The sequence below is a fragment of the Tinamus guttatus genome, unplaced genomic scaffold (genome assembly GCF_059628265.1).
Source record: "Tinamus guttatus ecotype Peru unplaced genomic scaffold, ASM5962826v1 Tinamus_guttatus_pri_ptg000547l, whole genome shotgun sequence".
NCBI lineage: Eukaryota > Metazoa > Chordata > Aves > Tinamiformes > Tinamidae > Tinamus > Tinamus guttatus.
In genome coordinates, this window is record NW_028289081.1 from 708,085 (window position 1) to 720,981 (window position 12,897).

The 12,897-nt window shown below is 46.2% G+C and overlaps 1 protein-coding gene across 1 annotated transcript in view; it reads right to left on the reverse strand.

The window, feature by feature from the left end:
- The window catches only part of FOXP1 (forkhead box P1), a 326,447-nt gene extending 314,689 nt beyond the window's left edge, over positions 1 to 11,758 (reverse strand). Inside the window, exon 1 of the mRNA XM_088534324.1 lies at positions 11,678 to 11,758. The gene's annotated coding sequence lies outside the window, so the exon portion shown is untranslated. The remainder of the gene's footprint in view (positions 1 to 11,677) is intronic.
- Between the last annotated feature and the right edge of the window lie 1,139 nt (positions 11,759 to 12,897).

Below are 12,897 nucleotides of genomic sequence, written 5' to 3' on the forward strand. Positions count from 1 at the left end.
AAAGCTAGTTAGCAGGCTGGATATACAGGAAAGAAGAAAACTGCAAAAAAAGTAAAAGTGATGCTGGTTTCTTGAGTAAATGCCCATGAGTGACTGCAGGGACTGGCTCCCACAGAGCCCTGCTTGCTAAGGAAGCAAATGCAAGCCCTGCTTGCTGCTGCCTTCTCAGCCTCGAGGCCATGAGCAGCATGGCTGGAAACTCATTGCAGGGCAGCCGCTGCAAGAAGCTAGCGGAAAGGCTGAAAGGAACCATGAGACAGCAGCGTTTGTGCCTAAAAACTTGATGGAGGGGCGTTCCTTGGGAAAGCGTTTTTTCTGTCTCTATTTCTTGCAAGTCTTTGGTCCACCACTACCACCTTTCAGCCATCAGACCCTCCAGCACCAGGGTCCCCTCCTCACCCTGGGGCTCTTCTTCCACCCAGATGACACAGCACAAGCCCTTCCCGCTGCTCCAAGCAGGTGTATGCAGGCCCCAAGGTGGTGGTCCTCATCCCCCACTCAAACTGGCCCCATCATTCCTGTGACCTCCAAGGTGCCAAACCAGGATGCTCAACCAGCAGAAAACTTTTCTCCTGCTCCAGTTTCTTCTCTGCCGGGTTAGTGGTTGATGACAAGCAGGCAGGCCTGCTCCAGCAGCCACCACCTCCATCTAAATCAGATACAAGTGAAGCAAACCCTCACTGCATACAGCCCCAAGCACGCTGCCAGCCGAGAGCACCCACCAGACACAGGCTGACACACACGGGTGACTCAGCACCGCAACAGAAACATCCGGATGTGCTGGTTTTAAAAGAGGGAGTTGTATCCTATGCCTTTTTTATTTTTCAGGGAAGTTCTCTGCTCTGGATGCCCTCTGCAATTTCCCTATAGCATTGCACAGAAATCACCTCCCACCCTGGAAGGCTGGCAGCAAGCAGAGAAGTTGACACTGCTTCCAGGACTGGCATTTTTTTTTCAATCTATAAGAAATGCTAGTTGAAAACTTCTGCCTTATTTTAAATTGACAGGGCAATAAGGCAAGGAGCATAATACCTTCCACCCCCTCCTTGTGCTTGTGGCATAAAGTACAAAAAAAAAAAAAAAAAAGTGGTGATAGAGGGGAATCTTCCCACCAGAATGTAAATATTTGTGTGTAGCAAGAACAAAGTATTTCCATAAAGCTTTCAATAACGGATGACTGCAGGCCAAATCTTACCCCTAGATACAGGCACATAACTCAAGCCACTCGGAGCTGCCCAAGTTTACGCTGAGGCCAAATCCAGCTCATTGCATTCCCGCACAGAAAGCCTGTGTGCTCAGGAACCGCGGCCAGACTCGCAGTTCTTGCTCAAAAGCCAGGCGAGATTTGCTTCAAATCAGTAAAAAACTTCTGAAATGAGTCAGAACTGCAGGACTTTGCTGCAATCCTCGCTGCAAAAAAAAAAAAGGGGATGTGAGAACTGGCGAGCAAGCAGCATTTACTCGCTGTGCCACCTAATTCTGGAAACCCAAGATGGGATCCCGCATTTGGACACGACTCCGAAGGGCGGTGGGAAGATCCTGGCACATTCCTCCAAACAGCTCGCAGGCAAAGGATGCACGGGGACAACCTCAAGCCTGGGATACAAATCTCCACAGGCAGGAAAATCATGCTCTAAAATCAGCCTCACTTCAGTTAATGACACAGATTTACGCTGGGTGTTAGTCCATTCAGCTAAAAAAAGCCAAACAGATTCCGCCCCCCGCACTGGGCGAAAACTATCCCTTATAGAGACTATTAATATCCTCCTTATTTCAGCTTAAGCTGTACTTCTCTTCCATGCTCTCCCACTAACTTAACCTTCAAAATGAGATCTAATATAGCTTTTATCTACATCTTTTGTCCTAATTTCTTCCCTCCTGCTAATCTCTCATCACGCATATTGTCTTTTAGGAGAGCCGCTACACGACGCACACAGTTCAGACTGGCTACAATATTAACATTATAAAGTAGAAAATAAAGGGAGATTCCTAGTTTATACTGAAAAACTCCTCTTTGATTCAGGTCTCATATAATTAGCTCGGTTTTGCACAAACTAGTAACTTAAATAAAGCATCCAGCTATAAACAGCCACCTCAAATCACTGCAAAAATATTCCTCGCTATCAAACACTAGGAAAGACAAACAGCACTTGAGGGCCACTGCCAGGAGATTATGCTGAAACAAATGCATTTTTATTTTTCCCTTTAAATTACAAAAGATTATCATTTTACTCGCCAATACCCCTTATTAAATTGAAGCTCTACATCAGAATTAAATATGTCCTATCTACTCAAAATGAAGTGTGTTATTTATCACTAATATTTAATGACAAAAACCTGATAACTTTCTCTGATTATACCACTGATTTCCTCTGGTCATGCATCGTTGGTTCTGCTGGTCATTAGCATTATCACAGAGCATAAACTCTGGCTTAGGCAGCAAGTTTGATAACAGAGCCTGGATCTACTATTTTTTCAGTTTCTTCAGCCTTACTAGTTTACCTCTCTGTGAGTGTGCCTGGATCTAATGGCATCTATTGTAATCCTCAAAAATCCTTGTTAATAAATTTCTATTTCCATACAACATGCTTCTGTGCGAAAAGAATTCCTAAGCAAATATAAAGCATTCACTAAAAACCCAGTCTTGCACTTAAAACTGGCGAAGCACTCTTCTCTGGAAAGACCATATTCCGGCCAATCTGAAAAAATAAATAGGAAATATCTAGTCTACTCTGTTTAATGCTAGGAATATGCTAGATCGGCCTAAAATATTTTAGTGTAATTCACAGATAATGTTCCATTCCAGCTTCTATGAAATGGTATTTTTTTTTTTTGAGTGCTGCAGATTCTGTTTTTATAGCAATGAAGCTATAGGGAGAAGGAAAAAAAAATGCACATGCTATAATATCTGCTAAAATATACCAAGACAAGTTTCTCCCTTTCTCAGTTGAATTCTATAACTGAAATGATGGATTAAAAAGATTTCCTGAACAAGGCAGTCATACTTTATACTACTGGCCGTCAAAAACTAAAATGGGTAAGTGAGAGAATACCTTCAAAATACCTCCACAAACTGAAATCACATTGCATACTTTTAACATTCCTCTTGAAAAACCTTTTTAGTATGAATTTATCACTGAAACATACATTTTCACTTTTCAAAGGCACAAGTCAGGAGCTTTAAAAAAAAGTGCTAATATATATTACCTGAACAAGAATGCACAAGCATATAATTTAAATCTAACAAAAACAATTTACTACAAACTATTTTAGAGATCCCTTCTGCCTGCACTCACTTTAATTGACATAACTCTTTAAAAGAAGGAAGAAAAAAAAAAAAAAGAAAAAGAAAACAGCGATGTTATCACCTTATTATTGCAAAATGAACTGAGAAAAATCTCTCCTCCAAATCTGCCAAGGTAGATATAGACTATGATGTTCTATAGAATAATCTAGACAGCTCCTTATTATATGGGACCTGGTGAATATTCAGAGATTTTATTCTCAGGGACAAAATGATTTTTCTCTCTTTTTTTTTTCCTTTCTATTCAACCCACCCAGGGAAGTTCATGAGACTGAACAGAGGTTTGGGCAGGGGGGGCTCATGCTGCAAAAGAAAAGAAAAACCCAAGCACAGCTCTTAGGTGTTTCACCTGGATGGGCAGGGGGGGAACCAGGCTCCGCGCCCTGAGGAGGAGGGTTTGCAGGTGCCGTCGGAGAGAACTACGAAAGCTCCCTCGATGCTACAACCTACTGATGCTAATGCAATTGCTGCTACTGGATTATGCGACTTGTTGGGCAGAATTCATATCGCCTGGGGAAAAATCGCAGTCTGGGTTAAGTTTCAGAATCGCTTGCTGCAATAGAAGTAGGGTGACAAACGGTGACAATCTGGCATGGAAATGTCAATTCTGCATCTCCTGACGGGGCTAAAATAACAGGGAAAGGTGGAAAGGTAGGTGCGGGATGCAGAGCACTTCAACAAACGTATCCCCGGTCCCCACACCTCCCCCAGCTCCTGAACTTGGACCTTTTGAACAAAAACGACGAGTATTTCCATCAATGCCCCATGCCCATCCGCGTGCACCCTCTCCTAAACATCCATTGACCTTTCTGGGCAATCCCTAACGTCAAAAGCCTCCCTGACCTCTGATTTGACCATTCCCTGCTGGCTCCACTTCCAAATGCTCATGCGAAGCCGATCTCCAGGAGCCACCACGAAGCCCCAGCTCCCCCCAAACCGCTCTCCACGACACTGCTTTTCAGGGGATTTCTGCAGGAGAAAAGCAGGATTTGCACCGTCAATTTCGATGAAAATTCTTCCTTCCCATCACAGACCTAAAATGTGGGAACTGGGCCGAATGAACTAAGCGACTTGCCTGACTGGCGAGCAAAAATTTGTCATAGGGTTCACAGAAGATAAGAGTTCATGACTCACTGTCAGCCAGCTTACTATTACAACATAAAAGCTATTATTAAAAAAAGCGAGCACCAAGATGAACACTTCAAGAAGGCTTTAACTTCTTAATCCCAAATAGGCCACTCATGAAATAAGGTTTGCAAGGAACACAGCTGACAAAAGTCATAAAAGACAGCCTTGTAATTGAAACACTATTAGAATACCACATTTTGGTGTCGAGAAAACCTATTCTCCTTCCACACCATTCCCAAACCTTCTCCCACCCATCTCACCGCCAAGTCCTCCAGTAGCAGAGGGAGAAATGTAAACTTGAGATTCGCTCTACTTCATTAATAAGATGCTTTTAAAAAATTGACACTGTTTCCTAAAGAAATACCAGTTAATTACTTAATTCTTCTTAATGGAATGATTAACACTCTTTCAGCAAACAAGGCAGTGATGATTTAATGTTACACTGCATGTTTCATTACAGAACCAGCAGAATTAATACGTCTCCCCTCTCTGCTGCCGCAACCACTCATTTCTTTACAATCAGTTACATTTTTCACTTCTGCAGAGCAGCCTCTGCCACCAGCTGCCCAGACAAGAAAAAGGCTCAAAACATGCAAAAATGGGCACTGCTTTTATCCAGACACGAAGCCACATGAGCCAGGGGAAATTCGGGGCTACAATATTTGCAATGATCCCAAACTGCTCTTGTGTATTAATTATACGTGCAATTGCTCCGGCAGGCCGGGATGCCCGCAACGAGCTGCTGCGTGGCCGCTCCGAGCGCACATCCAATCCCCCTCACCATTTTATCTTCCTTTATCACCGTCTTTTTAATAGAGACATGACATTCTACTTACTGCTCTGCTCCCTCTATTTATCTCTCTCTTAACAACACTTTGGCATCACTGGCTCCACTATCTAAATCAGCAATAGTGCATGTCCGGTCACATAAAATCGGGAAGGGTTTCCCGAGATGCCTCGGGAAGGTGGCTATTCCAGTGCACCCATGGGCTAACATGTTCCAACCAGGGAATAAACAGCTTGGATTAGGAGCTGTGAAAGGGATCCCTAAAAAACGTCACAGAGGGAAGCCACTGCATCCCAAAGGTAGCAGCGAAGTGAGAGTTGATGGGGGCCCAGCAAAACCACCACAGGGAAACACCTTTGCACAAATGCCCAAATTTGGGATTAAAAAAAAATGCTAAGGACTTTTTGTCTTAAAAAAAAAAAAAATCAATTAAATGCACAGTGGCAGCAGACCCTGCAGCACGGTGCTCCAGGCCATTTCATCTGCAGCCAGACCCGCACAGGAAAGTTGACTTGGAGATTGCCCATCTGACACTGTCACACTGAAAGTACCATAAAATATTAGCCCTTCGCAGGAGATGTCTGCGCTTCAGCGTTTACACCTGAATTAACAGCAGTTCTAAACTAACTTATTGAGGAAATAGGCACTTCTAATAAAAACACAGCGGTGACAAGTATTGTGCAGAGAGACCGATTAACGGTAAACAATACACTTGAGGATCATCTGAATAAAACGCTTTATGTATTTGTATTGCTTTCCGAGACCATTCCGACTGAATAGGAAACGAGGAGGGGAAAAAAAAGCCTACAATTAGTTTTAGAAGAGCACTCCCAGAAACCCTGCAACAGATCAGATATATGTAAATATTTTATGATATGGGTTCCATTTCAGTAGATCTGTCAAGATATTTACAGGGCTTGACAGTATTTCTATCTTTAATTAAATTTTCACACACATACTTTAATGCAATTTAAATAGATTATTAGTTGTCAGAATCTAGTATAAATTTTGTTTACGATTTAGTTACTTTAAGTACTTGCATTGAGGAAACTCATTTAACCCCCTGACTGAGTAGCACTAAGTGTTGAGATGAGACTTCTAAAGAGCTTCCACTGCCCTTTGCACTCTCGCAATAATCTTAAATTACTACATCTTAATTGCAATTTCAAGGCACTAAAAGGGAGATGCTTGAAAAACAGCACAGAGAGGGTCAACAAGAGGAGAAAAATTATTTAGCCTTCCTCAGGTACCAGAGGCTTTGCAGAGAGAAAAAGCTGTTTTTGTCCTGGCACTTGTGTTTCAATCCTGTTCAAGAGGATTTTCCCTTCGTTTGTGGGATGGGACTGAACAAAAAGTTATCGAGATTATCCTGGACTCCTGCCACACACAAACAGCCATCCTACACGAGGCTGTTCCCCTGCACGCACGGAGGAGAGCGGTGCCAGGAGAGCAGAAAGGCAAAACCCCCGAGCACGTTTGCCAGGAAGCCTGCACAGTGCTAACAGAGCCAGCGGGTTCTGCAATTGGGTAGGTCCAAGACAGAAATGAGAAAAAAGGACACATGCTAAAGACGTCCTCATGAGCAAATATCCAAACTGCTAAAAATGGAACAGCTTATTCAATCTTCAGCATTTTTCCCCCTTCTCTCCTTTTAATTAAGCACTGCTGAGATTTTACAATTAAGTTTCTCTCTAATGGCTGTGTGGGCTGCTCCAGCCCGGCTTTCCCATACCGATACCGGCATCCCCCCGTACCCACTGCTGGCGCGACGGCACCGAGCGCGCGAGCAGCACATCGCCCAGGGCAAAGGAAAGCAACTCCATCAAGCCCCAAACCTTGCAATTCCCTATCGCAACAAGACGTTCTTATGAGGATTTGGCCAAGGGAGAAGCGAGGGAGGTCACAACTGAAGCGCCGCTGCGCCTGGGGACATAGCTGAGCACTTACGCGCGTCCTCGACCGTGTGAAGTCGAGGACTCTGAGCCCGGCCACGCTCGCCCAAGTGCACGAGCAAAGTTTGGCCGCCAGCATCTCCGCCAATGGTCGCAACGGTGCCGTGGATCATGCAAATCCCACTCCACGTGCACTATCCGGCTCCCACTGCACATCTCACCTCTGCTAAACCGCTCCCGGGTGGGAAAACACACGAGTGCCGGAGGGAGAAAAAGAGAGGAAAAATAAAGAGGGAGAAAACTTAAAAGTTGCAGGCTTAGGATTTGGCAGTACAGCCCAAAAGCCAGAGGCAGCAGCATCCAAGCGACCCCTGCGCCACAGCCTGCTCCAGACAGGCATCCAGGGGCCCCCCGCATCCCCCCGGGATGCTCCCGCGCGCTTCCCTCCGCCAGCAGCTCCGGGAGCGCGAGGAGCGATTCCCACGCGCCGCCGGCTGCTCGCAGCGGCTCCCGCCCCCCGGCACGCGGGGGCCCCCGGGCCGCCCGCCCCGGCACAGCCCCGGCCGCTGCTCCCGCCGCGACGCCGGGGAGGGAACCGGGATCCCCGCGGGGGGACCCCGCAGCCGCCCCCGCCCTGCCTCGGCTGCATTAGGAAAATATATATATATATATTATATATATATCCATGTACGCACACACATATATACATATGTAAAAAATTCAGCTCAGTGCCTCGAAGTTGCAATTAAATCGCAGTAATTTAAGATTATCACAAGAGCAAAGGGCAGCGGCAGCTCTTCAGCAGACTCCTCTCACCACTTAATGCTCCTCAGTCTTGGGGTTAAATGAGCTTCTTTAGTGTAAGTACCTTAAAGCGAGTGAATCGTAAACAAAATTTATACTATTTTCTGACAGCGTATAATCTGTTTAAATTTATTAAAGCTTCTCTGGGAAAATTTAAGATGACAGAAGTATCATTATGTCCTATAAATAACCGGACAGCCTTGCTGAAATAACTGTATTTTACATACATAGTCTACATATGTGTGTGCATATGTTATTTCATTGGATATACAAATACATGTTCAAAGGGCATTTCACAAAAGGAATTACATTATCTGGTTCAATCTCTCAATATAAATGACCACAAGCAGTAAGAACACTAAAATGCTAAGCTATATTCCCTAAATGTAGCTTTTTACTACCGCCCTTCTCCCTAATTTTTACAATACCATAAAACAAGAATAATTCCAGGCCAAAATGTTTACAGTATTTCATACCAAAGATGATAATGCAAATTTAAGCTCAAAAAAAAAAAAAAAGTGAACCTCTCCAACAGTAACACACATTGCAGCCTACGCTGGGCAAAAAAACCCAATGCATAATTCTTTGCTCAACTTTCCTGTTCCTTCTCTTACTGGTATAAATACTGGCTGAGTTACTAGCACTGGTGGAACAGATTTAAACCGAAAATGTTTACAGTTGTTAAAAAACATTATCCATTACCCAAAATGGCTTAATAGTATACATGTGCATGTTTAACACACATACTTTTTATTGTCTAATTAAAATATATGCCATAAAAAACTACAGGCTTTGTAATAAGTTATGCAGCATAGTTATGAAACCTTACCTTATAAAAAGTATAAGGTACTTATTGTGCGATCTGCACTGCTAATTAAAGAAATACTTACGTGAAAAGCTTTGGGTTTTTTTAATTCTTTCGTACATGTGTACTTGATCTGCCTCCTGCCTAATATACATTAGAGTAATAGCCTTTTTCCTCAGATTTTTTTAATTGGCATTTCCATTGTTTTAGAATGCTTTGAATAAATGAAATTGGTGGCATATTTGTGGAGTTTGCAGTGAAGAGTCTGGACAAAAATATGAAATTGTCAAGCAACAAAAATAACCTATTTGCACCGGTTAAGTTTGATAAATATTTGTATAGCTGATATGTTTATTAAGAGCAAAACCCAGTAACGGTTAATAACCCTCGCTACCATTTGAACTACAAAAAAAACTAAACAGTAATTGAATCTAATTTAGCTATGAAGTCAAGTTAAATATAGCTTTACAAAAATCGCGATGTATCAAAAATAGGGTGCCCCTCAGCACCTTGGTTGGTAATGTGTTTTGGAAAAAAAAAAAAGTTTTTTAAACTCTAGGAACTCAGTCATAGAAATCATAATGTCTTACCACAACTAAACTCTTCTATTATACATCATAACAGCACTTACACACAGAGGCATGAAAAAAAAAAAATCCGCATTTCCTTACAATTGAGAGATCCGGAAATAAAAAGCTGAATTCCACAGAACTTTTACGCTGTTTTCATTAATCAGTGAAACACTTTCTCCTCTGCAGCTCTAGACAGCATAAATAAAATCAATCCTAAGTCACTCTGAAAGTGTATACACTGCACTCCAAATCACTATCACTCAAAAAAAAAAAACCCCAACCCATGCACAACTACTAACTTCATAGGCAAGAAAAAATAACTTAAGCAACAGAAAACCTTGTTTGCAATAGTAGTTATTTTGCTCAAAGTTATCCTTTGGTTTCCCAACAAAGCTCAGCATTTGTAATGGTCCATTTCTGCATAAGTGAACATATAGCCTTGCTGCCTGATCGAATAGTCCAGAGCTTTCAGTGAGGCAGCTCCTGACAACAGCCCAGCAGCAGCTTTGTTTGATCTCTCCTGCCTTCCTTAATCTGGGTTGTCAAGGTTCACTTGTTGGAGGCTGTTTACTTTACTTTTTCCAAAAAAAAAAAAAAAAAAAAAAAGTGATTTTTTTTCTGTCTCTCATACAATGACTAATCCAAAGACTAAGGGGGAAGAATGCTGCCAATGCAAGATGTTAAAACTACAATACCTTTTTTTGCAATGAGATTTTAGCCGACACCTTTTGAATGGTAACTAGCAGAGAGCTTCCTCCCCTGGCCCCCCGTCCATTCAGTACAACTATGAGATAGCTGAAAATTAGACGTGCCCGGGAAAAGATTCCAAGGAGAGAAATTGAAACCAGCAGTCCCAAATCCCCATTCTCCCAAATCAAGATGCAGGGATTCAGGGCACTTACTCCTCCGGCAACTCTACTTCGAACCCCTCAAATTAGAAGAATAAATAAAATATTTTTAAAAGCACGAGCATCTCAGCAGTAACAGAAACTGTAAAATAATATCATGTCTAGTGAAATGCCTATTTTCCACCCACCAACATTAAAGCGAACCCTGGCTCAACAGCACAAGCAGCAAGTTTCTTCGACGACTCACTTGAAAGTTTGTCTAATTAAGAGGCTGTCAATAGTGACAGCAGCATTTTGTTAAAACGGGTAAAAACGCAACTTCAGGAAGGCTGCTAGGGAAGGAAACACAGTTCAGAGATTGTTTTTTCTTTAATCCCAGGAGCCGCAGGGCCAGCGTGCAGCTAGCGCGCCCAAGAGCACACACGCACGCTGCCGAGCGCGGCACGAAAAATGAAACCTCCGAACTTGGGAGCGCCCAAGTTGGGTTCTGCCACCGGAGCGGCCCTCGTACCTGGGCCAGGCGCCTGGCAGATGTGACAGCCTCTGGGTGACGGCAGGGGAAAAAGCCGAGAAAGAGGGGAAAAGCAGAAAAAAAAGAAAAAAAAGAAAAAAAAAGGGAAAAAAAGATAATTCTGCTCGCTCTAGTTCACTCGAAGCGAAAACCTCGTGGTTAAAACGAGCGGAGGCACAGGGGGAAGCTGTGCAGCGTGTCCAGCAGCAACCGCGCACCGCTCCGCGCACTCTTCTTGCTATATTTTTTTTTAAAAAAAAAAAAAAAAAAAAAAAAAAAAAAAAGGAAAGGGGGATGAGAGGCGCGGCGCCGCTGCGCGGCAGGTGCGCGGGGCAGCGCGGCCCCGCTCGGCTCGGCCCCGCTCCTACTTACCGGGCGGCGGCGGCTCCGTGCGCCGCGCTGCGCTCCGCGCCTCTGCGCGGAGGAAGGCGGAGGGGGAGGGAGGGCGGCCCGGGGCGCGGCGGGATGCGCGGTGCCCACCAAGTTGCGCCGGGGCGGCGCGGGTGTTTATGGAGACACTTCGTCTCCGGGGAGGAAAAAAGAAAAAATAAAAAAAATAAAAAAATAAAGGAAAAGAAAGAGGCTGGGGGAAGATGCGCGGGGCTCCGCGCGTGCGGAGTTGGCCGCGCGGTGCCGCAACAGGTGCCCGGGACTTGCGGGGGGGGGTAACCGGCCCCAGTGCAACTTCTTGCACCGCGTGGCGAAGTTGCGGGCGGGCGCGCGCGGCCCTTGCGCGGCGCGCAGGGAGCGCGGAGCCCGCGCGGGGGGCGGGCGCGGAGACAGGAGGCGCCGCACTCACACCCCCCGCTCTCCCCCCCAGAAGCAACACACCGCGCGGAGGCTGCGCGCACAGCGGCGGGGAGGGGGGAAGTTTCCAAAGTGGGCGGGGAGGGGGGGAGGCTCCGCGCCCGCGCAGCGCCCCGTGTTTTACCACCCCCCCCCCCCCGCCCCGGGCGCTGGATGGGGTGGGCACGTGGGGGGAAGCAGCGCGCGGGGCCGCGCACGGGGGGGACACGCCGCACTCACCCGCTGCACCCGGCGGCCGAGCGCGGGCGGCCCCGGCGGCGAGCGGGGCGGCCTCTGCGTCCCGCGCCCTCGGGCCCTCCTCCTCCTCCTTCTCCTCCTCCCTTCCCTTCCCTTCCCTTCCCTTCCTTTCCCTTCCCTCCTCTCCTTCTCCTTCTCCTCCTCCTCTCCTCCTCCCGGCGCGCCGGGCCGCGCCGCGCGCTCCGCCGCACAATAAATAACAATGGAGCGCGCCGCGCGCCGCCGCGGGAGCGCGCGCCCGCCCCGCGCCCGCGGCCCCGGGCCGCCCGCCCGCGGAGGGACATGTTGTTATTTTTTGCTGTTGTCAGTCTCTGACGTCACATCCACCTGCTGGGTAAACAAGGCTCGGTGCAAAGAGGGGAAAAAAAAAGAAAGAAAAAAAAGATTTTTTTTAAATAATCGGGGAAAGAGAGGAGGGAGACGTCCCCCTCCTGCGCCAACTTTCCCGCGTGGCCATGCGCAAAGTTGAGCGGGGCGCGCAGCGCGCGCGGCTCCCAAACTTGGGCGCAAGTTCGGAGCGCGCCCGCGCACCCTCGCGCTTCCCCCGCGCCGGGCGGCCCGTCCCGAAAGTGTCTCATTTTTTAATTATTTTTAGTATTTTTTTTTATCCCCCCCCTCCTTTGTTTTTCCGCCCTGCGCGGGCAGCGCCGCCGTGTCGCGACGCGGGGACGCGGCGCCACCTCCCGGCTCCGCGGGGGCGCGCGCCGCAGCACCCTCCCATCGCCGTGCTCCGGCCTAATTCATTAGGTTTTAAATAATTAAGAGGGAAAGCGCTGCAAATAAATATTTAGGAAGATCTTTTCTTTTCCTCGTCTGTTTTTTTCTGTCCTTTTGGTTCTTAAGAGCAGCAAAGTGCGGTGCTGGAAAGGCAAAACTAGCAAAAAGGGTCAAGAGCAACGTCTTCAGCAACCCGGCTCTCCTGGCTGAAATACAACCCTCAGCCTCAAAATTTTTGCAACACAAACTAGCTTTTTTTAAATAAACAAACAAAAAAAAATACACAGAGGCAAAGTTTTGCTTGTTTTGGTTGATCTTTTTTGTTTGCATGTGGGAAGATAAAGGGGTGAAACTACTAAAAGAGCCTTTGGAGAGGCTTCCCCCAACCTTTGCTCCTCTAAGAAGTAGTTGTTTTGCGCTGTGTTTCCTGTACCGTGTTTTACACATGCCTGGAGGAAGAGCCTCGATGTTCCCACCACCGCCAT